Consider the following 27963-nt stretch of genomic DNA (forward strand, 5'->3'; position numbering starts at 1 on the left):
AGCCTCTGGTAACTCTTTCTACTCTCTATCTCCATGAGTTCAATTATTTTGATTTTTAGATCCCATGAATAAGTGAGAACATGTGACGCTCGTCTTTCTGTGCTTGCTTATTTCACTTAGCATAATAATCCCCAGTTCCATCTATGTTGTTGCAAATGACAGGATCTCATCCTTTTTTATGGCTGAATACTACTCCATTGTGTATATGTTCCACATTTTCTTTATCCATTCATCTGTTGATGGATACTTAGGTTGCTTCCAAATGTTAACTGTTGTTAGCAATGCTGCAAAAAACATAAGAGTGCATATATCTCTTTGATATACTAATTTCCTTTCTTCTGGATATATATCTAGCAGTGGGATTGCTGGATCATATAGTAACTCAACTTTTAGTTTTTTGAGGAACTTCCAAACTGTTCTTCTTCGTGGTTGTACTAATTCCCACCAAAAGTGTACAAGGGTTCCCTTTTCTCCACATCCATGCCAACACTTGTTATTGCCTGTCTTTTGGATATAAGTTATTTTAATCGAGGTGAGATGATATCTTATTTTAGTTTTGATTTGTATTTCTCTGATGAGCAATGGTTTTGAACAACTTTTCATATGCCTGTTTGCCATTTGTGTGTCTTCTTTTGAGAAATGTCAATTCAAATCTTTTGCCCATGTTTTGATTGGATTAATAGACATTTTCCTCTAGAGTTGAGTTCCTTGTGTATTCTGGTTATTAATCCCTTGTCAGAGGGGTAGCTTGCAAATATTTTCTCCCATTCTGTAGGATATCTCTTTAGTTTATTGATCGTATCCTTTGCTGTGTAGAAACTTTTAAACTTAATATGATCCCATTTGTACATGTTTACTTTGGTTGCTTGTGCTTGTGGGGTATTGCTCAAGAAAGTTTTGTCCAGACCAATGTCCTGGAGAGTTTTCCAGATGTTTTCTTGTAGTAGTTTCATGGTTTGAGGTCTTAGATTTCTTTAATCCGTTTTGATTTGATTTGTATATATGATGAGAGATAGGCATCTAGTTTCATTCTTCTGTATATAGATATCGTGTTTTCCCAGCACTATTTGTTGAGGAGAATCACTTTCCCCCAGTAGGTATTCTTGGCACCTTTGTTGAAAATGAGTTCACTGCAGGTGTGTAGATTTATTTCTGCGTTCTCTATTCTGTTCCATTAGTCTATGTGTCTACTTTTATGCCAGTACCATGCTGTTTTACTTACTGTAGCTCTGTAGTATAATTTGAAATCAGGTAATGTGATTCCTCCAGTTTTGTTCTTTTTGCTTGGGATAGCTTTGGCTATTCTGGGTCTTCTGTGGTTTCATATACATTTTAGGATTGTTTTTTCTATTTCTTTGAAGAATGTCATTGTTATTTTGATAGGGATTGCATTGAATCTGTAGATTGCTTTTCATAGTATGGACATTTTAACAATATTCATATATTTCAATTTTTTGGTGTCCTCTTCAATTTCTTTCATCAGTATTTTATAGTTTTCGTTTTAGAGGTCTTACATTTCTTTGGTTAATTCCTAAGTATTTAATTTTATGTGTGGCTATTATAATGAGATTACTTTTTAAATTTCTTTTTTGCATTGTTCACTGTTAGCATATGGAAATGTTACTGATTTTTATGTTAATTTTGTATCCTGAAACTTTACTGAATTTATCAGCTCTAATAGTTTTCTAATAGAATCTTTAGGTTTATCCAAATATAAGATCATATCATCTGCAAACAAGGATAATTTGACTTCTTCCTTTCCAATTTGGTTGCCCTTTATATTTTTCTGTTGTCTGATTGCTCTGGCTAGAACTTCCAGTACTATGTTGAATAACAGTGTTGACAGTGGGCATCCTTGTCATGTCCCATATCTTAGAGGAAAGGCTTTTGGTTTTTCCCCATTCAGTAGATACTAGCTGTGGATCTGTCATATGTGGCTATTATTATGTTGAGATGTGTTCCTTCTATCCCCAGTTTTTGGAGGATTTTTTTTAAGTCATGAAAGGATGTTGACTTTTATAAAATGCTTTTTCAGCATCAATTGAAATGATCATATGATTTTTATCCTTCATTCTGTTGATATGATGTATCACAGTGCTTGATTTGCATATTTTGAACTATTCTTGCATCCCAGGGGTAAATCCCACTTGGTCATTATAAATGATCTTTCTAATGTATTGTTAAGTTTGGTTTGCTAGTATTTTGTTGAGTATTTTGCATCAATATTCATCAGAGATATTACCCTGTAGTTTTCCATTTTTTACTTGTCTTTGTTATCACCTTGATACCAAAACCAAAAAAAGACATAACAAAAAAAGGAAACTACAGAACAATATCCCTGATGGACATAGATGCAAAAATTATTAACAAAATACTAGGCAATCAAATCCATCAGCATATCAAAAAGATACTCCACCGTGATCAAGTGGGTTTAACCGCTCTATGTTTTTTGATTGGAGAGTTTAGTCTATTTACATTTAATGTTATTGTTAAGTAAGAACTTACTCATGCCATTTGTTATTTGTTTTCTGATTGTTTTATGTTTCCTTCTTGTCTTCCTTTTAGTGAAGGTGATTTCTCTCACTTTCTCCCACCTTAGGGGGCACTCTAAGCCCAGTAATGCTGTGGTTCTTGCAGACTCATAGAGGTACAATCTTGTTAGTCTTAAATAAGATTCAGGATAATTCTCTGGATTACCAGGCAGAGACTCTTGTTTATTTGCCTTACTTTCTCCCAAACATACAGTCTCTCTCTGTCTGTTCTGAGCCACCTGAAGCTCCTGTGGCCACCACCAGTATGACTGCTCTGAGTCAGTCCTGAAGCTAGCCCAGCGCTGGGTCTTGCCAAAGTCCTGCTGTAACTACTCCCTGGATACTGCCTAGCTTCACTCAAGGCCCTGGGGCTCTAAAATCAGCAGGTGGCAAAGCCTGCCTCCTTCCCTTCAGGGTACCAAGGTCCCCTAAGCTCCAGGTGGGTTCAGAAGTGCTGTCTGGGAGTCAGGCACTAGAGTCCAAAACCTTATGAGTCTACCTGATTTTCTATTTATTGTTGCTGAGCTGGCACTCAAACTGCAAGGTGTAGTCCTTCCCACTCTTCCTTACCCTTTTACAAAGACAGAGGAACCTCACCCCACAGCCACCACCACCCCTGGCCATGAGAAGTACTGCCAGACTATCAGCCATGTTCCCTTAAGGCCCAAGGACTCTTAGGTCAGCTTGTGTGAATACTGTTTAGCCTGAGACTAGACTCCTCTCAGGGCAGTGGGCTCCCCTCTGCCCCAGGGCAGGTTCAGAAATGCTATCCAAGAGTCAAGTCCTGGAATTGGGGAACCCAAGAGCCCACCGGTGCTGTATCCTTCTGTGGCAGTGTTGGTAGTTGAAGTCAGCAAGTCTTAGAGGCTTACCAAGGCCATGATGCAGTGCCTGGGTATCACTGCTGGTTATTTAGGTAATTAGCAGGTGATGAATGCTGGCAAGACTGGATTTTTTTCCATTTAGGCAGCAGATTCCCTTCTGGCCCAGGGTATGTCTAGAATTGTCATCTGCCAGCTAGGGCCTAGAACAGAGCTTCATGATGCTGACCTATCCTTCTGTGGCTAAACTGGTATCCAAGATGCAAGACAAAAATCCTCCTCAGTCTTCCCTCTTCTGTCCTCAAGCGGAAGGAAAGGGTCTCTTTTTGAGCCCGGAGCTGAGCAGTCAGGGGTTAGGGGAAGGGTGATGCCAGCACTCCCTTGGCTACCCCAGCTGGTGCCTCAGTACATCGTGTGCCCCCCAATCCACTGTCTCTGGGCCTATTTCATCCCTAGGACTTGCCTACGAGTTGTGGAGTTGCAGTCCTTATGGCCTAGACTGCCTTTCACATTTATTTAGAGACCAAGAGCACTTTGGCGCTAGGTGGTGAGGTTTGCAGGCACTCAGGTTCAGACTGCTGAGATGGACACTTCCCCTCCAGCTAGGGCTAGTTTAAATGCTCCCTCTGCAGGGGGCATCAGCTGAGTTTGATCTGGGTTTTCCTTTCTGCTCTCACAGAACATCGCTGAGTTCAATGCCTCCCAATTGCTGTGTTCTCTCTCCCCTAGCACACAGAGATGCCCTCAGCACCACGCAGTTGCTGCCAGAGGTGGGGGCAGAGGTGGGGGCAGGGTGGCATTGATGACTCAGGACTATTTTTTCTATCTCTTTAGTGCTGCTTTCAGTGATATGAAGGTAAAACCAGATACTATGTGTGCTCGCTTGACTTTTGGTTCTTGGTTCTTATGAGGGTGTTGTTTCTGTGTAGATAGTTGTTAATTGGATATTCTTGCTGGCAGGACAATGGGTAGAGCTTTCCATTACACCATCTTGCTCTCTTTCTCCATAAATATTCAAAAGTCTAAAGTTCTAAGAGAGTTTATCAAACAAATTTCTGATTAGCAAGCTACACTATGTCATTGAGTAGTCATTAGAGTTAGAACTACAGAGAGTGTTAAAAGTGGGAGAGACTTAAAAATGGTTTAGCTTAACTCTCTTAGCAGATAAGGAAACTTATCAGGGAAGTTAAACTTAACTTTCCCACAGTCACATAGCCAGCACTCAGGCAAGCCTAGATGAAAATTCAGATCTGGCTTTTAGTCCAATGCTGCTTTTTACCGCATGCAATGGAATTAGCTCTGTTTTCATGAATGACATGGCAGATTAAGTGGCAGAGGTCTTTCTTTTATTGTCTGGAATTAGAGTATTGTTTGAGAGAGAGAGAGAGAAAGAAAGAGAGAGTGTGCGTGCACATGCATATGCAGTTCCTCCAAACTTAACGTTGAGTTCTAACTTCTTTTGTGGAAGAAAGGGGTTTTCACTTTGCTTACTCATGCCTTAAGCCTCAACCTGAAACTCTGGCATTACTCTTTGTCAGTATTAACTTGTTCCCATACCTCCTTGAGGTTTCGCTTGTTACAATATTTATCAAACTCTATTGTAATTGCATGTTTACTTTTCTTCTCTACTAGACTGTGAATTTCATGTCTTGTTCGTAGTTATACCTTCAGTGGTGATTAGCACAGTGCCTTTCACTTAGTGTTTCCAATTATTTGTGAAAGAAATAAATGTAAAAAATATTATCTATTGTTTTAAAAAACCAGTATGAAGTAAGTATACCAATCAGATATCTTATTTCAGGAAGAACCATCCCATATCTCAATTCAGTTTTCTATCATGCCAGGTACAATGTTCCCCAAATGATTTTTCTTAATATGTTTTAAAAAATTTTTTGAAAACATCTATCTCTGGGTGTGGGGACAAAAAACCCCCCACATCTTTCCAGAACCTAACCATTTTCTTTTCTTTTCTTTTCTTTTTTTTTTTTTTTTGGACTTTTGGATTGGACAGATCCAATCCCAGCTCTGTGATTTTGGGTACATTACTTAACCTCTTTCAACTTCACTCTCCTTATCTGAAAAAAATGGAGACAGTATTACCTACCTTACAGGACTATGGTGAGGATTAAATGACGTAACAAATAGCAAAGTTATATATAGTGGGTATTCAATAAATGCTCATTCAGGCCTCTAAAGGATTGGATGATGCACACCCATATTAGGCAGGACAATCTACTTAACTTTGCCTACAGATTTGAATGTTAATCTCATCCAGAAACACCCTCATAGATACACCCAGAATAATGTTTAACCAAGTATCTGGTCACTCTATGGACCAGTCAAGTTGACCCATAAAATGAGCCATCACAAATATGATTAAAATTTTTGTTAGGTAGTGGTTCTCAAAGTGTCATCCCTGGACCGGCATCACCTGGGAACTTGTTGGAAAGGCAATTCTTGAGCTTCCTCTCAGATCTACTGAGTCAGAAGAAGCTCTGAGGGTGGGGTCTGTCAATTTGTATTTTATGAGTCCCCCATTAGAATCGTGCTGAAGTTTGAGAACCACTGCTTTAATAATTTGCTTATTAATTCTTAAATGTATTATATAATTTACTGAATAAATATGTATAAAGTGTTATAAAAGAAGGGTATAATCTATATATTTATATGTATTAAGCATGTGCTAATACATGAAATGCCTTCAGACAGTGTCTCATTTAATCCTCACAACAGCCCTCAGAGGGAGCATAGTCGTTCTCAGCCGTGGGTCAGTTTCCAAATACTCATGAAGCTTAAATGCAATTGTCCAGGTCTTGCCTCAGACCTACCGAATCAGAAACTATTTGGTTTTGAATATGTACTGTGATTGAGAATCACTGAAGTGGGTATTCTTTTTGTGTATTTTACATACATGAAAATTGAGGCTTCGACAGGATGCATAATTTGACTATGGTTTCTGACATAGTATAAAACTGAAAAAGTATTTCATTGATTTATTTATTCATCTAATACTTACTGGCATTGGATGATTAACGAGTCTGGCTTTATGCTCCTAATTATTCAGATAAATATTGTGGCACATGCTACTTGGGAGGCTGAGGCATGAGAATCGCTTGAACTTGCAGTGAGCCGAGATCTCACCACTGCACTCCAGCTTGGGCGACAGAGCAAAACTCAGTCTCAAAAATACTAAACAAACAAACAAAAATCCCAAAACGACCCCCCACAAAACCCCCAAAAGCAAACACAGTATTTATGGTTTGATTTTATGTTCCTAAATCCTAAAGAAAGTGTCAGTGAATCCATCTTCCAAATATAAGGACTCTAGCTTTTCTAATTAGCTAGTAGAAATACTGACAGTGTCCTAATTCATTGTTAATTCGGAATACATTTACCACTTTTAGTATGTAAGGGTTTTTATGTTCTAGTGTGATACAGTACCTGGACTAGTTTGCCAGGGTAGTGGCTGAAACAGATTAATTTATTCACACCAGGAAGAATACAGTTAGGATAATGCTGCACTGCTCTTGCTCTCATGAACCTTTTAATTACCTTTGCCTTATGCCCTTTCCACATAGATTAGATCACAGAAACTCAAAAGGACAGTTTCATTGTAAAGGGAGAGAGCCACTTGGAGTGAGGTTCTTAAGCCCTTTATTTTGGATTTCTCCTCCCCAGTTAGTTGGGTGGCAATTCAGAAAGATAAATTTTCATTTAAGATACTTTATTAAAAAGCCACTTTGAATCTATAAGAACATGTGGAATGGGAGATGTCCTCTTGTCTTAGAACTTGAGACCTCAAAGCTTGGGACACTGAGTGGCAATCTCCTCCATACTTCAGAGACTGGTGCTGGATCCAATTCCATAGGAATTACTGAAAATTGGCCAGATCACCAACTGGTCTGTGATCTGCCTCTGTTCTATTCAGACCTCTTTTACAGGGAAGGGAGGCAGATGCTTCTCTCACCACCAAATCACGTGTTGGGAAGCCACAAGAGTCCTGCGTATAGAGGTTATGGTCATCTACAAAATGGTAGAATGTCATCTCAGTCCCTGACTGGATGTTTGCCAAATTACAAAAACCAGTGGGGTTTCCCCTTTCATCTAGCTGAGCAGAAAGTGAGTTTTCTCTTGAGAGAAACTGATATGTGACTCTCCATAATTTGAAGCAAAGTGTGATAATAATAGGTCTCTGCTTCTCTTCTGGAAAAGACAAAGGATAGAAATCAAAGTAGAGCTGCCTTTGACTGCAGGGCAAGGAGGAAGGAGTCAGCAGTTTGTCAAGTTGCACGTCCCTTGTACTTCCTGTGAGTCAAGTGGACCCTAAGAGGGCTGCCTACTGGGGCAAAGCTGAGATGTGGGGGTGATTCTGAGCGGTCGGCTAAAGAGCTCATTGTCTATTGAAAGAAACGTGTGGGGCATAGGAACTTGTTGAGAGTCTCTGAAGAATCTGCAAATGTACTTAATGAGATCTAATATTTGGAAGGATGCTATGATGGAGGGCATCTGATAGTCAAATGAGAATTATAAATTAGCTCCTTTTTTGATCCCTGCCATCTCCCAGGATTCAGAAATGAAAGGGCAAGGTTGAGGGTGGGATAGGGAAAGAAGAAAGGAATATAAAAAACCAGAATAGAATCCTCCCTTGTGTCTTCTCACAGCTTCTCTTCCCCTCACACTGGAGCCATTCCTGAGCTGACAGGAGGGGACGATCCAAATCAAGTATTAGATTAATGCTTTGAGTTAGGTAAGACTGAACTTTTTAATACTGGATGACAAAATTGTTATCATGAAAAGAAATCTGAAAGAGACACTGTCAAGGCTAGAGGAGGAGAGACCTGACAGAATGTTTGAATGCAGTGATGGGAGAAAAATGAAGCTGTTTCCTGATTGCTACCGAGTCCAGCTCATGCAATAATGAATAATGAAGAGCCCAGATTCCTTACCAAATAAATTGTAGAGAAAAGGAAATGATGGGAGAGGATTCTGTTTTCTAAATTATAAACTTAGAAAATCACTGTAGTGAAAGGCTTCATTTAAATAAGAGGCTAAATTAGAACGTTTCCTTGATACCTTCAGACTTTAAAAATCCGTACTTTTTTGGGGGGGGGGGATAGGGGAGGAGTGTTACTTTTTAATACATTGTGGCCAAGAATAATTTGTCAGATCTCAACAGGCAATATGGCAATACGCTTTTTTTTTTTTTTTTTTTTTTTTTAAACAAATCTTGCCTCAGGTTTATTTGTACAAATAGCACAGGAGGACACCAGCCCTCTGCAGACGGCAGTGCAGGGCGGGTCACACCAGTCCTTCTGTCCTTGTATTGGCAGATGGAGATCTCTACTTTGAACCCTTTGTAGTGGCCTGGGCACCTTTGGGAGCCTGAGCTGGAACTCAAGCTGGAGCTGCAGCCTGGGCCTCGGTTTGATCCTTAGCCTTGAGCCTGAGCCCTTTGGCAATGTGGGCACGAGCATGCTTCCCAAGCTTGGAGTGGGCAACGTAGGCAAGTTGATGGAGCTTGTGGCTGACACCGTTTGGGATCTCGGGCTTAACCTCCTTGGGCTTTACGAGGGCCTTGATAGCCTCGGCATGTGCACTCATAGCCTTGGCATTGTTGGCCTGCATCTTCTTTAGGCCCTTCTTGTTGTGCTTCTTGGCAAAGCGCATGTTCCTCAGGAACTTGGGGTCCACCGCTTAAGAGATTCATATCTTTGTGATTGGAGTTTCTTGAGGCAATTTCTGTGCCAAATTCGGGACCAGTTTTGTGTGGTGTGGTTCTTGGACTTGACCATGTCTGCACTGTAATCCGCGGCTCCTGAAGCCTGGAAGAGAATGCTCAGTATCCTTTTGCATATAACTGGATGTCTTGGTCTATTTGCATTTACTATAAAGGAACACCCGAGGATGGGTAATTTTTAAATTACCACCGCAGGCTATACAAGAAGCATTGCATCAGCCTCTGTTTCTGGTGAGGGACTCAGACTGCCTCCAGTCACGGTGGAAAGAAAAGAGGAGCTGCTGTGTTCAGAAATCACAAGGTGAAATAGGAAGCAAGAGAGAGGAGAGAGGCAGGTACTAGGCTCTTTAAAAAAACAGTTTTCACAGGAACTAAGAGTGAAGATTCACTCATTTCTGTGATGACAGCACCAAGTCATTAATGAAGGATCTACAGCCATGACCCAGACACCTCCCATTAGGCCCCACCTTCAACACTGAGGATCAAATTTCAACATGAGATTTGGGGGAACACATATTCAAACAGTACTACCTGGGATCAAATGTTATTTTAGAATACTGTACACCTTTCCCACACCATTTCATTCCATATACATTATTTTTATGCATCATCATAGAAGAGTTTTCATTATATTTATAAAATTACATTCTCCGTTGCTGACAATGCAGCTTTAACCAACAATTGTTGGTCCTAATAGTGACATTAACTATTTGGCATTTTTATATATTTTATGCCAGTGGACCATAATGGCTTAAGGCTTTCGAGTATAAGCCGGTTCATTTAGTTACCTCCACCATTTCTTTCAACCAAGACACACAAGGAGCAATTTTAACAGATGCTATGTTCAATTTTTAGACAGTGAGCTTTGGTTTCTGGAAACAGCTTGATCATATAGTATAATATAAATGCGAGGTCCCCCTCCAGTTTCTTTTTTAAGATTTTGCCTACTAATGTGAATGGTCTTTGATTCTTTTGGTAATGAAAGGATTAAATAATTGATGTCATTATATGTTGAGTTTGGCTATTTTCATCAGCCTTCAGGGTCTGGCTTGTCTGCCTTTTAAATGGACAAAATGGAGTAACATAATTTGTGTTTAAAAATTTGATTGCCTTAAAGTATTTCTGACTTTCTGACATGTGTTTATAGCTAGGCTTTATGGTTAGTAGGTATCTGAGAAAGAAAGTATCTTTCCTCCCACAAGTACTAATTCCATCTTGTAGGTTTTGATTTTTTAAAAAAATCTCTGTGCAGTATACTAAACATATGGGCCCTCTTTTCTTTTCTTTTTCTTTTTCTTTTTTTTTTTTTTTTTTTGAGACAGAGTCTTGCTCTGTTGCTCAGGTTGGAGTGCAGTGGCTCAATCTCAGCTCACTGCAACTTCTGCCTCCCAGGTTCAACTGATTCTTCTGCCTCAGCCTTCTGAGTAGCTGGGACTACAGGTGAGGCCACCATGTCCAGCTAATTTTTGTATTTTTAGCAGAGACAGGGTTTTGCCATGTTGGCCAGGCTGGTCTTGAACTCCTTGTTTCAAGTGATCCACCCTCCTCAGCCCCTAAAGTGCTGAGATTACAGGCATGGGCCACTGCGCCGGGCCCTAACTTATTGTTCTGTTTTGTTCCTATGAATTCTTCAGAAGAACTAACTTTGGAGTGTTATGGCCCTTTCTGCTAACAAACTTGTTTATATATGGTACTTAGTTTATTTTTCTACCATGAACAGGCAGCTATGGACCTTGTGGTTGAGACAACATTAAGTAAAGACAAATATTTGCACCTGACTCTCAATCCACACATTTCAGAGCTAGTCATATGAGACGCTGACCCCGTGATAACTCATTGTTCAGAATGCTGCATCTTTTACTTCTTGGCTAAGTTTGTAAATCCTACAACTTAAAGTTTTCCTTTTTATTTTTATTTTTTGTTTATTTGTAACTAATGTTATATCTGGGAACTAGATTTGTATCTTTTGATGCTAAAAATATAATATTTTAATTATATGCTGTAGGTAGTCTTTTTTTTTATTTTGAGAAGTACTTAAATAAAAGACTCTCTGCTGTTAGTATTTTATCAATAGATGCTTATGGAGCGTGAGTCCTTCCACAGAGACATGCTCACTGGATAGTTAACCATTTTCAACTAGTAAAAATATGCATGCAAAATACTATGCTTGCTCCTTACATGCTGAATTATTAAAAACATCCAAAAATTTGATCTGAGATCTTAAATGCTGACCATTTGTGTTATCTTCCTGAATTACCTTTTAAAAAAATCTCCTGGTTGGCAGGTTCAGATAGGCTGACTACTTTTGTGTGTGTGTGTGTGTGTGTGTGTAGATAGTTGAATTTTATCTTCTTCAAATCCTCTCTTTTTGTTAAAGGAAAATCTATAGAGTCATTTCAGATTTGTTCTTCTATATATTCTGTCTTCTCTAAACCTTATTTATTGAGAAAACTTTTTTCATTATCAATTCAAAAACATTCGTAGATCTTAATATCTTTTATATGACTCCTATAAGAGGTGTAATTAGTAGGAAAGGCATCTTTTAAATGCATTGGGTTCAAGTAAAAATGCTATCCATTTAGAATTCATACTGAAGAGGGATATATTAGTGTAGGGAAGTGAATGAGAGTCCTCTTGAAATGTTTTGTTTAGGGACCTAGAACTTATTCTAAGCTTCTGACTTACATTTTATTTATTTATTTACTTATTTATTTATTGAGACAGAGTCTTGCTGTGTCCCACAGGCTAGAGTACAGTCGTGTGATCACAGCTCACTGCAGCCTTGAATTCCTCGGCTCAAGCGATCCTGCTGCATCAGTCTCCCAAGTAGCTAGGACTATAGATGTTTGCCTCCATGCCCAGATAACTGACGTAAATTTATGTATTCTGGTCAAGTTCAGCTGATTAGTCAAAGGCATTTCCTTTAATTCTGTAATGCCTTCTGTAGTCATCCAAATGGCACATTTTCCAGATTATAAATAACTCTTTTTCCTGTTTAATTAATGGTCATAGGTCAGAGTTCATTTCTTGACTGGAACCTCTACTTTCAGCAATTTAAACTGTGGATTTTAATTATTTGGTTAATAATGAGCATTTAAAACTCAAAGATCCCAGCTTTTAATCCATATTACTATTATTGATTTCAATATTTATAATATATGTTCCATTTTAGTACATATGGTAGATTTTATATGCTAATATTTTCATATTTAAAATGCTGAATTTAGCAATACATATGATTTTGTAAGTGACACATAAAAATTGTATGTATTTTCAGTGTACAGCATGATATTTTATACATATATCCATTGAAAATGATTAAATCAAGACTGATTACATATCTATCACCTCACATTGTTTGTGGTGAAAGTATTTAAGATCTACTATATCACCAATTTTCTAGTATCAATACATTATTATTAACTGTGTTTTACCATGTTGTACAATAAAGCTCTGGAACTTGTTTATCCTGTCTAACTGAAACTTTGCACGCTTTGACCAACATCTCCCCATTTCTGCACCTGACCCCACAGCCCCGGGCAACCACCATTCTATGCTCCGTTTCTGCAAGTTTGACTGTTTTAGATTCCACATATAAATGAGGCTGGGCTGGGCGCGGTGGCTCAAGCCTGTAATCCCAGCACTTTGGGAGGCCGAGACGGGCGGATCACGAGGTCAGGAGATCGAGACCAACCTGGCTAACATGCTGAAACCCTGTCTCTACTAAAAAATACAAAAAATTAGCCGGGCGTGGTGGCGGGCGCCTGTAGTCCCAGTCACTTAGGAGGCTGAGGCAGGAGAATGGCATAAACCTGGGAGGCAGAGGTTGCAGTGAGCTGAGATCCGGCCATTGCACTCCAGCCCGGGCGACAGAGCAAGACTCCATCTCAAAAAATAAAAAATAAAAAAAAATAAAATAAAATAAATGAGGTTACAGTATTTGTCTTTCTATGCTGGGCTTATTTCACTTAGCACACTGTATTTTAGGTTTATTAGGATTTCCTTCTTTTTATAAGACTGAATAGTATTTATTCTATTTTATGTCTATCTATCTGTCTATATATCTATCTGTCTATCTATCTATCATTTATCTATCTCTATCAATCATCTGTTTGTCTATCTTTGGAATTTAAGAAAGTAGAGAGAATAACAAGAGAAAAATATTGGTGTGTTAGATGTTTTTCTGTGCTATTTCAGTTACTAATCACAGAGCTTGAGTGAAATTATTTTAACTATTTATTTAAACTCATTTAGCTTGAAACTTTTAAGAAATCATAAAAAATGAATACAGAACTATATATAAACTACATATCACTAATTTTTATAATTCTTACTCAAAATTTACTTGGGAAAAATATAGAAACTATATTTGTGAACTGTTTAAGGAGTATAAAATATTTATTTAAAAGCTATTAAAAAGTGGTTTTTAGCAGATCATCTTTAGAGAATGTCTTTGGAGCTTTATAGTCATGAGTTTTTAATGTTAGATTAATTTCATATGAAAGACAAAAGTGAAACATTAAGAAACAAACTGTTTTGAAGCTAATGCAATTTATAATCACAGTATATATTGGAAAGACTTAAAAACTAGGAGAAATTACATAAATGAATATCCCGAGTAAACAATAGCTAACATTTATTGTACACTTAGTATGTGTCACACATTTTTAGGTGTTTTGTACTTATTAACTTGTTGAACTCAGTAATGTCCCAGAGTAGGTACACAATAGGATCAGGGGAATATACAATGAAGAATCAAACAGAGAAGTAGCTCTGCTCTCAGAGAATTTATATTTTAAGGGGAGAAGACACAATTAAAATTAGTAAAGAAAACATGTAGTGTGTTATATGGTGGTGAGTTTTATGGGGAGAAATAAAGGCATAAACAGAAGAAAAGGAGTATGATGTGTGAATGTGGTGGTCTTTCATTTTAAGAAGTTATTCAGGGAAGGGCTCACTGAGACTGTGATATTTGAGCAAAGACCTGAAATCAGTGGTAAAGACATCTGGATGTCTGGAAGATGAAAGGCCCAGAAAGAGGGAAAAAGTGCAAAGGCTCCGAGGCAGGAGCATGCTTTACATGTTTGTTTCAGAAGCAGAGATACTCATGACCAGGAGGAGAGCAACCAGAGATGAGGTCAGAAAGTTAATAGAGGGCCAGATTTTGTAGACTTGGGCTTTTATTCTGAGAAATATGCAAAGTTAGTGAATGGTTTAAGAAGAGACATTTTAACAGGATTCCTCTAACTACTATGTTGAGAATAGACTGGGGGCAAGAGTTAGAAGAGGAGGTCAAGTATGATGCTGTTGAAATAGCCCAAGCAGGGATTATGGTACTTGGATCAGAGTAGGGGTGGAGTGTGGTGAGAAGTTGTTGAATTCTGGTTATATTTCGAAGATAGAGCCAACAGGATATGGCGTCTGAAAGAGAAGAGTCGGTGAGATGCAAGGCTTTGCCCTGAATCATGGGAAAAGCATTGGGAAGACAGTGGAAGAAACAGGTTCAGGAAAGGAAGATCAAGAATTCAGTTTTGGACATTTTGGATTTGAGATGCCCATTAGACATCCAAGAAGAGGTAAATCTTCACTACACCTCTGTGAAGTAGTTGCCAGTATTGTCCTGATTGTGCAAACAAAGTAACATTTAGAAAAGTTGACTTCTCTTTATTCATCAGCAAGTAACAGAGGCAGCATTCAAGCCTGGGCAGCCTGACATCACAGCCCCTGCTTCTAAGCACCATGAGATCTGCATCTAAGGATTTCAGAAATGAGTACAGTCGTGTTGATTCATATAAACTTATAATATGGAAAACTCTACCATCCATCAGATCTAGGGCTTGTGATAGCTTAGATTAAAATGGCTCTTCTTAAAGGAACATTTAGGTGGGGTGTGGTGGCTCACGCCTGTAATCTCAGCAGTTTGGGAGGCCAAGGCGGGTGGATCACAAGGTCAGGAGATCGAGACCATCCTGGCTAACATGGTGAAACCTCATCTCTACTAAAAAAATACAAAAAAATTAGCTGGGTGTGGTGGCGGGCGCCTGTAGTCCCAGCTACTTGGGAGACTGAGGCAAGAGAATGGCGTGAACCCTGGAGGCGGAGCTTGCAGTGAGCCAAGATCGCGCCACTGCACTCCAGCCTGGGAGATAGAGCGAGACTCCCTCTCAAAAAGAAAAAAAGAAGAAAAAAAAAAAGGAACATTTATCAAACCTTAAGTATTTTGGTTTCTCTCTCTCTCTCTCTGTTTTTATCTCCATCTCCAACTCCATCTCCATCTTCATCTCTCTATTCTCTATCTCATCTCTATTTCTTTTATAAAAATATTTTTATTTTAATATAAAAGACATCCCATCCATCTCTATTTCTCTCTCTCTGTCCCCTCGCCGCCCCCACCTTTACTCTAGAGAACTGTTTTCCACATCTGTCTAGCTAGGGTGGCAGTTTTCTGTACTACATAGCTCTTAATAGCTTGTGACAACAGTTCTCATTTTGGCTACTACATTTCTGGAGCTGTTTGTATTTATGAGTCTTAGTCACAAGCTCTCCAACATTTTAGCTTTCAAAAAGTTCTTGCCATTCCTGGTTACTTTCTGAATGTTGGTTGAACCAACATTCTACTTTCCTAGGAGTCTATAGTTAATGGCATTGTTCAGGCTTAGTGTATCCTACATTTCCATTTTGTCCAATATGGTTATGGTTAACTCACCACACAGCAGCTGTTTAGGTGTTCTTTTGTCAATTAATCTAGCCACAAAAGGCCAGCTCAGATTTTTTGGGTTGCATTGTGCACTATAGAACTCAGCAAAACAAACTATTACAATAGAAATATATACCCTGCGTATTAAGTAGGATAGCGTTGGTGTGGACTACTCTAAATAACTTGTCCAAACAATTGTGGAGTTAAAAAATAACAGTTTTTATAGAATTATGCATTATCTGGGCTAAATTTCCTACCAGCTCCTAGGAAATATATCTTGGCATGACAGCCTTAGAAATATGTATTTGTAAATGAATGGCTGACATACTATTAACATTGAGCAATACATTCACCAAATCAATAAAAATGTAGTGCATAGTCAATAATATGATTCATTTGTCACTAGGTGGTTGGTCCCATCAGAATAAGTACATTATAAAATGCTAAATTTTTTCCCTTCTACATTGTACACCGTATTACCCCATGATTAAACTAAAGTGTTAAAGTCTGAAATCATTATATTCATACTTACAAATAATGATACATGTGTCTGGAAGCATTTGGTGAAACAATATAATCAGCTGAGGGAATTTAATATTAGGCTGTATCGAAAGTATGTGTGACAGAGTTAAGAAGCTTGATTATCTATTAAAAATGTGGAGCATGTAGAAATTAAGTCATTTTAGGGAAAGAAAATGATTTTTGGGTTTTCTGTTTGACTAAACTTTAGTAAGCATTTTGATATGCTATACGTTTCCTCTAGAAAATAGGAGTGATAGTACCCCTCTTCACTGGACTATGATTTCCAGCTCATTCTTTATTGTCCTTGTTTATTTTCTCAGTAGAATGTGTACTGCTGTTATTCCCTTACGGACCCAGCTGACCTGGCCAGCTCTTTCGTGTTTTACTCCTGTTAGTTCTTAAGCATGTTGCATACAAATGTCCATAAATGGATACTCAGTCTTCCTCCTTATGTACCTTTTATTGTTGAAATAATTTTCTTATATTACTTAGATTCCCACAATATGGTCTTAATACTTCTATTGACTGGACCAAGGAGAAGACAGAATCACATATAGGAGAGATGTATTTGGTAAGGTAGAAATAGTACCTGGGTGATATTGTAGAGGGCAGGCCTTGGTCTACAGGGTGCTCGTAGGAGCGGAGCTCCAAAAGAGGTGGGTCACTGAGGGCTACTTGCTCCACAGTTTTGCCTAAGAGCCAGATCTACTTCTGCTTTTATATCATTAGGCAGTTTGCTTTATCAGCACTGCTGGCTTATAGTTAAGTATCAGAAATATTTATTATTGTCAATATTTTATCAAAATGTATCTGTTTAAAACTGCATGAATTTTAGGTGACACATAACATCCCAAATTTAGTGACAGATAATGATTTGCTATTAGGTCATTCTTGCTTAAGTCAGGTACACCAAAGCCAAATGGCACTGTTTAGATCATTTACTAAATAATATCAATGTGGACTTTGTGTCTAGGCTTTCTTAAAACTATATTACTGCAATGCAGTCTACTTGAAACAGCTTTTGAAAATGCAACTCAGAAAATGAGTGAAGGCTTATTTCTTAATAGGATAAGCCACAGGGGGAACACTATATTTTTGTCCTCTAGTTCCACAATTTGCTTCCAGGTGCAATTCAAGGTGTTGACTTTGATGCATTTTGCTTTCTTCACTTAAAAAAAAAAAAAAAACTTTTTCCAAATGCTACCTCATGAAGGTTATTCAGCTGAGACTACGAGAAGTTGAGACTTTCGCTGACGGTCTTGAGATTTACCATATTTGCTGATGCATTGAGTGCGTCAGTGCATGGGGTGCATAATTATCTTTACCATAAATATATTCGGGTAGAAGATGCAAGTGCTATTTCTGAACCTCAGTATGGCCAAAAAACTGTACGTGTTTCTCAAAACAACAAAAACTCCCATAGGAGAAGGAAAAAATATCTTTTTTTCTGGCTCTCTTATTTGAGTTGTACGCCATATTAAAGAAAATATTCTTGTGACAATTTACCTGACACTTACTGGAGTAGCTTCTATTTTTTTCATAAAATAAATCGGCCTAGTTTGTGGCAATAGAGCTTATTTGGGGTTGGGTTATGCTCCCTGTGTATAATCATTGTCACTTTTAGTAGTCAGGACAATACCCAGCAACGGTTAAACACATTCATTTTGTATTACTTGTGAGGAAGACACTCTAAGGAATATTTTCATTTTTCTGTGCATTGATAAACATGCAATTTTATTTAAATAACAAATTTGTGTTGTTAAAAATGTCAAACAATATGGAAGAATTTATAATAAAAAACCACAGTCCTTAGCCACACCATTCCCTACCCCCAGAGGTGACCAACGTTTAACTGTTTTTGTTTTGATTCTTCCAGTAGTTATATCTATATTTCTTTTTTCTTTTCTTTTTTTTTTTTTCTTTTTTTAGATGGAGTCTCCATCTGTCACTCACTCGGGAGTTCAGTGGCGCAATGTTTGCTCACTGCAACCTCTGCCTCCCAGGTTCAAACGATTCTCCTGCCCCAGACTCCTGAGTAGCTGACATTGTTATATCTATATTTCTAATCAATATATATCATTATTTCTTGCTTTAGCACCTTTATATACTATTTCCTTTTTTTTTTTTTTTGAGATGAAGTCTTGCTCTGTCACTCAGGCTGGAGTGCGGTGGTGCAATCTCAGCTCACTGCTACCTCCGCCTCCCAGGTTTAAGCAATCCCCTGCCTCAGCCTCCCTAGTAGGGACTACAGGCGCATGCCACCACGCCCAGTTAATTTTTGTATTATTAGTAGAGATGGAGTTTTGCCAAGTTGGCCAGGCTTGTCTCAAACTCCTTATCTCAGATGATCTGCCTGCTTTGGCCTCCCAAAGTGCTGGGATTACATGGGTGAGCCACTGCGCCTGGCTGTATTTTCTTCTTGATATGCTAGGTTAAGACTGAATTTATTTATATTGCTCTTTACTTCCCCGTTCCTCTTTTTCTACATATGATCATATCAGTAGTCTGTTTCCCTACAGGTTAACTTTGGTACTTCAAAAATATAATCAAATCTGTATTTATTTCATTGACAATGGACAGTACCTCTGAACTCTCCACTTTGTAAGACAAACACATTATAACTCCCAGTTTTTCTTCCACTTCTTTTTACCTTGGTACTTCTCAATCTTCTAAGCTAATAAACAATATTCCCTCTAAAATGACCAGATAAGTATAATATGTCTGCAGAGCTAGGCACAGTGCGTTAGTAATGTATTTCCTTCTCTGTGGGTCTATGGAAGTTACACTTCTTTCTCAATAGGTTTTATATAGGACTTCTCTGCCACTCAGGGGAGAATATTCTAGCTTCAAATCCCAATGAATTATCTGTTTAAACACTTCACTATTAGACTTTATCATATTCTTACCCTTTTCATAGTTCTCAATCCATTCAGTTCCTTTTTTCCTCTGATGACCTGCCTCCTAGAATGCTGTATCCACTGGATCCAGTCTGCTCTGATTACTCTCTGGGGTCATTCCAAAGCTGTCATTGTGAGACTTACTTTCAATGTTCCCTAGACATCACCCTGTTTCTTGGATCTTATGTTTTCTTTATGGCTTACATCCTTAAGTTAACTTCCTAAGGAAGGGTACACAGGAGATAAAGTGAGTGAGATCTTGCAAACCACAAAGATCTTTATTCTACTTTCATACTTAATTGATCAAATCATTTGGCTGGACATATATTTCTTGGTTGAAGTTTTTTTTTTTTTTTCAGAACTTTGAAAGCATAAATTCACGTCTTCTAGCACTTAGTGCTATGCATTAATAAATTGAGATACTATTTCAGAGAAATTGCTCTACCAATAATAAGTAGTCTATATTCTATTTTTTTCCTTCATTGAATATTGGTGTGGAATAAAGTTAATTCAGAAAACAACAATCTCAGGGATTGAAAAGCTTAAATAATCTCATAACTGGCCTTTGTTCCCCTTCCCAGTGTTATTAAATCATATTTAGAATGATTCTAGCATATTAGTTGCTTTTTCAGACCCTAAATCTTAAGCATTTGCTTTATTTTATACATTCATTAAAGGCCATCTCTCACTGTCTCCTCCGTTAGTGACTCGTAGAAGTGGTATCACACACTTCTAGTTATCTACATTTTTGCCTATTAGTAATTTACCCTGAGTTCCCTTTCCTTTCTTTTGTTATCCTACAATATTGAACCAGGCCATCCTATACGACTTTTGCTTTTTATGGCTTTGCAATTAGCAATTACTCAGAAACTTTCATATACTCTAATCTCATCTTTCTTCTTTCTTTCTCACTGTTCTTTTAACAACGATGTCATTGCTCATAATCTATAGTAATGTAATTTGCATATTAATGTTTGGCTACTGTCAGACAGTTCTGCTTAGCAAATTATGCAAAACGTTCTAATGCCAGGACAGAACATCTATCTTCTGGGTGACTTATGAGGTTGTCATCTATGTGGGGAGGCTGTACATAGGAAAGTAGCTCTCTTTTCTGTTTCACATTTAGTTTTGGAAAAAGTGCAAAAAGTTATCCCTGAGAAAACCAGGGACACCCAAACACCTGCAGAAGCAGTATGAAATAATCCACTTCTAAGATCACATGATCATTAGGCTATGGAGGCTGAAAGAGATCATGTAGATTGAGCACCCACCCTTGTCTCCAGTCAACATTGCTATCCATTACTGGATTGGGAAAATATGAAGCAGAGATGAAGTAACATAATGTAACAGATTATAGTGTGGGATCCATAGTCAGACAATGAAATCCAGATTTTCCACTTACAATTGTGATCTTGGACAGGTTAATTAGCCTCTTTTTGCCTTAGTCGTCTTAACAGTAAAACAGATATTGAAAATACCTATGCTATAGAATTGTTAAGATTAAGTGAGGGGCTTCAAATGTTTTCAATATTAAGTAAACATAAGGTGTTATTTTTATTACTTTTAGAGCATGTAAAGACCATTCCTTTAAGTTTGTGCTGAAATCTTTTACTGGCTATAGCCAAAGAAATGCATTGTCAGTTCAACTGTTTGAGTGAAGTCTTTTTCTTTCCTGCTCTGCTCTGCATTGTATAAAACCAACTTAGTAACATAATTTACATATCATTCAAATGCATATACATGTTTGAGAGTGATTTTTAAAGAATCTAGCTGCATTTTCACAATGGTTTTAATACAAAGTTGTTAGAGATGATAAAAATATTTACCTTTTAGCAGCATGGTTTATTTTCATACTGGTACTGAAGCTTTGGGCCTGTGCTATTTTTGAAGGACTGCTTAAAATTGCTGTAACAAAAATAACACATATTCTGCTTTAACTGCAACTGGACTGACCTTTTATTTCACAGACTCATTCTCATTCTTTTGAAAGATAAGATATTTTTATTAGTATTGATAATTTCATTCTATCAAAATGATTTCTAAATCTCATAGAATTTTAGTTGTTATAAACTGGCTTGAGGTGATGCCACACGTGTATTTTTATCATAAATAGCTAGTACTAGAGTAATTCCTCTTCCTTTTAATTTTATATGCATTGTGCTCTAATCATTGGGCACTGAGTCTCAATAACCTCTGGTGCTGTGGCATTCCGTTTCCTCCTGGTTCTCACAACCTCCAACGCTGATTTCAGAACTGCCTCATTACTGCATAATGTTCCCAGTTCATTGTTATAAACAGATAGCCTGAAGTGAAATGTATGCTGTTTAAAGACAGCAGTGTTTTCCTTTTTCAACATTTGAATAATACATCAGTGTGAAAAATAACACCTTCAATATTAATAAGTTTTGGATGTCAAATAGGATTTTAAAATTTTGTATTTCAGATGCTACTTCATTACCTACAAAGGTCTATCTATACCAGGTAGAAAAAGCATTTTATATTTATTTGGTAGCTTTTCAGTGTCAGACATTTTGCATAAATTGTACTATTTAATTCTCATAATGGTTCCTGGAGGTAGGAATTATTACCCTCATTTTAGAGAGAAGGAAATTGAGGATCAGACATAAAATGATTTGCGAAACGAGTAAGTGAAAAACTAGGACTTGAACCTAACTCTGATACCAAACACTGCTCACCTGTTCTACATTACTGCCTGGAGTGAAGGAGAAGGAAATATGTGTGGCAAAAACGGAAATGGCTATGGCCATTTGGAAGAATAGTTCTGCCAAGGACCCCTTTACAGAATTATCCCACTTCTACAAAAGACTCTGATATAGATACATTTTAATTATAAATTTTGTTCCCATACATGAGGATACAGCACTGGCCGTAATTACTGCTGCTGTTGTAACTTTGTGCATTAGTGGCAGTTTTATGAGGCTAGCTGAATTTTCCTTTTTACCAAGAGCTTGATTGTTCTCTTTAGACTTCTCTTTGTCTCCTGCTGAGATCTTGTTAAACATTTTGAGGATGAACTAATCAGTGTTTTGCATCCTTCCAATAAGGTGAATGCTTTTGTTTTCAGCATAATTTAATGTGAGAATATTCCGATGAAAATAGATTGAAGATTCCTTCAGCAGTTATGGTTGGGAAAAGTAGGCTGGCATAGTGATGGTTTTGGGGCAGGCAACCTCATTAAATTTTAACCTGGGGAAGAGACTTCAGATAAATGTTTGTAATGGTCAACAACTTATAGATTATTTCTAATCATGTATTTTCTGATTCTCAGCATTAATGGTTCTAGGTCATTTGCAGATATTAAAATTCTACCATGGCACATGTTTACTTGTGTAACAAACCTGCACATCCTGCACATGTACCCCAGGACTTAAAATAAAAATAAAATTAAAAATAGGCCAGGCGCAGTGGCTCACGCCTGTAATCCTAGCACTTTGGTGGGCCGGGGCAAGTGGATCATGAGGTCAGGAGATCGACACCATCCTGGCTAACACGGTGAAACCCCATCTCTACCAAAAAGACAAAAAATTAGCTGGGTGTGGTGGTGTGTGCCTGTAGTCCCGGCTACTCCGGAGACTTGAGGCAGGAGAATGGTGCGAAACCAGGAGGCGGAGCTTGCAGTGACCAGAGATCGCTCCACTGTACTCCAGCCTGGGAGACAGAGCGAGACTCCATCTCAAAAATAAATAAATAAATAAATAAATAAATAAATAAATAAATAAATAAATATTAAATAAAAAATAAATCAGGGTTGCGGAAGCTGTGGAATTAAGGCTCATGGGTCCTAACTTCTCAGGTAAAGAGCCAGATTATTCATTCTATTTGGTAATTACGTAAAATTAATTACAAAGCTTTTCTCTGAGTAGAAAAATTAATAAAAATTATTGCAAAAAAAAACCTTTTGGGGGACTTATGAGAGGAGGGTGATTCGTTCACAAAAATCATGATACCCAAATTGATAAACTTTTGATAGTGATGTTAAGGCTTGAAAATCAAATTTGCTCTTTCTTTTCCCCAGTGGGTCACCTCAACATAAATTAAGAATGCTTAATTTGAAATTAATTCTCCCAATGAAGAAACAATTCTATTTTCCTGTAAACTTCTTCTTTGGGTTTAGCGTAGTAGATTACAGTAGTTTTTGCACTCACAGGTCAAACTAGTCCATTTGATATTGATCAGCATACTGCAACTTGTAACAAGGAGCCAGTGTGTATTTGTACAGTGGTGAAAATGTGTTTTGATGTCATTGATGGCAAGAATTGCCACCATGTGTAGAGATGGGTAATACACCAGTTTTTTTTTTTTTTTTTTTTTTCTACATGCTAGATAGAGGCTATAGATTTTAAATTTCAACAGTATAATTCATTTTTTACCCTATATTCTCTATCGCTAATGTGAATCTTTTCCAGTAAAACTCTTTGAAGACAGTTCTTATGATTTGGTTTAAAACAGAGCTGGAAATCATAAGCTTTTTGTGTGATTTTCAGACACCTATATGAAAACTGACGGAATCAAATGCCTCAATATATAATGCAATAGAACAACTGTGTTATTTGCACTTATTATGTGGTTTAGGATAATGCGCTCTTGTAAATATAACAGTTTATCCTATATTTGATACCAAGACCATGGTCCTGGCTTGTCTTTTATAGGAGACTTGTAAATTCCTCTAGAACAGAATAGAAAACCAGCTATCTATATAATGTATTTTAAGGTATTCATTTAGTCATTCTGAAAATTTTTTTACTATCATTTAAAAATAATATGTAAAAATAATTTTTCTAAATGGTATTAAATATAACATCTCAATTGGGAAGATACAGTAGAAAATTTCAGTCAAGATTTTGGCATGCAGAGTAGGTAGAGCAGACAAAGCACATCTTTTACAGAATGGTTTCTGAATAAGACCCTTTCTGTTTAGGTGTGACACGTTTACTCATTGAAAAAAAAAACCCTCTCTACCCTTATCTTTTCCTCATCTTCTGATACTTTTCTTCAGTGTTAATGAGTTGGTAAGGAAATGGATCCTGAACTGTTAATCTCTGTAACTGCTTCACTTAGTTTTACATTTCCCACAAAAACTACTCTTGAGATTTTACGTGAAACTCGATTTACATCCCAAATTCTTTTATTTTCCTACCAAAGGAGGGATTCTTTTATATCCATACTTTTACAAAGTGTTCTTGTATAAAACTACACTATGATGATATTAAGATATATGTAATCTATATTTAAAATCCACGGAATCTAATGATTGCCTATCAAAGAGAAAAATTAAGAGAGGTTTCAGTAGCTGAAAGAAACACAAACTAATCCCAAACAGACACAAATTTTTGAAGTGTAATATACTAGTGTTTTTGTAAAAATGTCAGTGTTTTTCCTTGAACTGTTTCTTGAGTTGTTTCACATATTGAAGATTACTATGGTATCATGACAGCTAGAACAAAGTATAGGAGAAAAAATGATAGACCACTAAGAAAGATGAGTGGTCAACCCATTTGAAAGAGAGACTGTGAGAGGATACAGATCCTGAATTGGCATAAGGTAAAGATTAAGGAAAAATTTCACAAGACTTAAGAGACAAAAATTATAATTTTTTTTTTGTGACACAGTCGTCTCACTCTGTTACCCAGGCTGAAGTGTGGTGGAGCCATCATGGCTCACTGCAGCCTCCATTTCCGGGTTTAAGCCCCCCAAGTAGCTAGGAGTACAGGTGCAGGCCACCATACTCGGCTAATTTTGGTAACTTTTAGGGAGATGGGGGTTTTCCATGTTGCCCAGGCTGACCTTGAATTCCTAGGCTCAAACGATCTGCCTGCCTCAGCCTCTCAAAGCAGTATGATTACGGGTGTAAACCACTGCACCTGGCCTAAAAATTATATTATCTTAGCGATTTCTTTAAAATCTTGATTTATAAAAATAATAAGAACTTAAAATTATAGAAAACATGGTGATATAATTTTGAGGTTTATTTCTAAAAACAAAATGAAAGACGTCTAAGAATTAAAAAACATTTTCCATAGAGGAGTGCTGATGGATCTGGGGTAGAACAAAATGAGAATAATAAAAAATGTGGGAAATACTAGTATTTCTTATATGACTACCTCCAAGGAGGATTTCATCAACATTTTATCAAAATATTCTAAAATTGTGTTTTTTTTAATTTTTCAAATTTATTTTTTAACTTTTATTTTAGGTTTGGAGATATAGGCAAAGGTTTGTTACATAAGTATACATGTGTCACAGGATTTTTTTTGTACATATTGCTTTATCACCAAAGTATTAAGCCCAGAACCCAGTAGTTATCTTTTCTTCTCCTCCTCCCTCCCTCCCTAAATTGTGTTCTTACAACAAAAAATATTACATTAATGATGGCTTGATAAGAAGTACAACTGCATCTTCAAATAAAATTTTCTCATTTTGCTTATTCCAATGCAAATCAGATTATAACTATCACTCTGTGTTAAATTACAATAATAATACGCAATGAATTTAAAATAACAGTGAATGATAACCTCAAACATTTTCCATCACCATGTTGAAAATGCCAGCTCTTATTCTGCAAACAGTAGAGACAGGGTTATCAGGATGTTGGAGAGATTTTGTGAGATAAAACAGTTAAAATGTAAAAGCACTTTATTTTCCTTCTAATTTTATGCAGTCAGCAATTGTGGGACTCTTCCAATGCTTCCCAAATGCTAAATTCATTAAATATTTATTGAATACCTATAATATTGAAATATTGAGCACCTACAGTATTGAATGTCATAGGTGTTGGTGACATAGGAGTGAAAAATACCAAAATTCCTTTCCTCATAGTACTTATATTTGTCTGAGAAGAGACAGACAATAATAAAAGTAAAATGACAAATGCATGTAAAGTATGCCAGTGGGTATTAAATACTATATAATAAAAGTCAGGGTAAGAGTAATTTGAAAAAACAGCTGCCTTATCCTAGTTTCTTTGTAATGAAATATTTCTATTCTTGTCCTTCTTTTATCAAGAAATTTACTAATAATAAGCTCTGAAAGTATACTGGGAGACTCCATGTATAATTACACATAATTGATTTCCCCGCTTTTTAACATATTACGAAGGACAGATTATGATTCTAGTAAATTTGGATCATGCAGAGAAAAAATTTCAGATAAAAATGATCCATGAAAATAGAGACTGACATCTTGTTTCCTCTAAGAAGCCACAACTAAATAGCTGGCAAAGTGTTGAATTACCATGTGGACACATAAATGGGAGTCTTTGCAAGAAGTAGTTTTAATCAGAGTTAGTTTTTAACCTTTCTATTAGGATTTTTACACCACATGTAGCTAAATAGGATGGGGTACATAATTTGTTGTCAACATAGTTAATGTATTTATTGGCATTTACTGAAAACATACCTTTAAAAGGTAACTAAATTAGAAATCTGAGTAAAATGTCAACCCATTTGCAGATATAATAGGTGATTCATAATAGGTGATTAACAAACATCTTTTTCGGGGACAAGCCTGTTTCAATGAGTAGAAACTGAGCTTCTTCCATCTCTGGAGGTATTGGTTGAGTCTTGGGGCACAGGGAGGCAAAGGACCAAATCTGCTGTAGACAAAACTTTACTGGGACAATTAGAACCCAGGCAATTTTTAAAGTGTACTTTTGTAAAAACTGCTTTATATAATTCACATGTGATACCAGTCAACTATTTAAAGTGTCCAATTTCATTTTTCTTTTATGATATTCACAGAGTTGTGCAACTATCACCAAAATATAATTTTAGAAGATTTTGTCTCCCCTAAAAGAAACCCAAAACTCATTAGCAGTCACTCTCCATTTCTCCAACCTCCTGCCAATCCTAGACAACCACTTGTTTACTTTCTGTCTCTATAGGTTTGCCTATTTTGGATACTTTATTCAGACTTCTAGTGGCTAAATATTATTCCATTGTATGAAAATATACCACATTTTGTTTTTCATTCATTACTTGATGGACATTGGGTTATTTCCATAGTACATCTATTGTTAACGTAGCTATAAACATTTGTACACATTTTTCTTTGGATATATATTTTCATTTCTCTTGGGTATATACCTAGGAGTGGAATTGTTGTATCATATGGTAGCTCTACCTTTTTGAGAAGCTGTCAAACTGCTTTCCAAAATGTCTGAATCATTTTACATTCCTATCAGCAATGTAGGAGGGTTCCAATTTCTTCACATCCTCACCGACAGTTGTTACTGCCTAAATCTTTTGAATTATAGCCATTCCAGTGGCTATAAAGTGATATCTCAGTGTGGTTTTTGACTTGCGTTTCTCCAATGACTAATGGTAAACGTCTTTGCATGTACCATTGGTCATGTGTACATATTCTTTGGATAAATGTCTCTTCAAATCCTTTGCCCATGTTTTATTTGGCTATTTGTCTTTTTTATTGTCAAGTTATAAACTTCTTTATATATTCTGGATACAAGTCTCTTAGTAGATATGTGACTTGCAAATATTTTCTCACATTCTATGGGTTGTCTTTTCACTTTTCTGATTGTATCATTTGGAGCACAAAATTTAAAAATTTTTGGTAAAGTCCAAATTATGGAGTTTTTCTTTTGTTGCTTATGCTTTTGATGTCATGTGATAAGCATTTGAATGTGTATGCAAGAAGCATATACTTTGTACTATGAACAATGCATATAAAAACCTTGAATGAAATGTCATCCCAGTTCAGATACTGCCTTTGCCCATTGCCCACT

General features: G+C 36.9%; 1 protein-coding gene and 1 pseudogene across 8 annotated transcripts in view; one reads left to right on the top strand and one right to left on the bottom strand.

The window, feature by feature from the left end:
- The window catches only part of SLC44A5 (solute carrier family 44 member 5), a 418500-nt gene that overhangs the window by 46800 nt on the left and 343737 nt on the right, over positions 1 to 27963 (top strand). The gene's annotated exons all lie outside the window — the stretch shown is intronic.
- Positions 8678 to 9144, bottom strand: LOC102127949 (large ribosomal subunit protein eL29 pseudogene; annotated as a pseudogene).

The sequence above is a fragment of the Macaca fascicularis genome, chromosome 1 (assembly GCF_037993035.2).
Source record: "Macaca fascicularis isolate 582-1 chromosome 1, T2T-MFA8v1.1".
Lineage (NCBI taxonomy): Eukaryota > Metazoa > Chordata > Mammalia > Primates > Cercopithecidae > Macaca > Macaca fascicularis.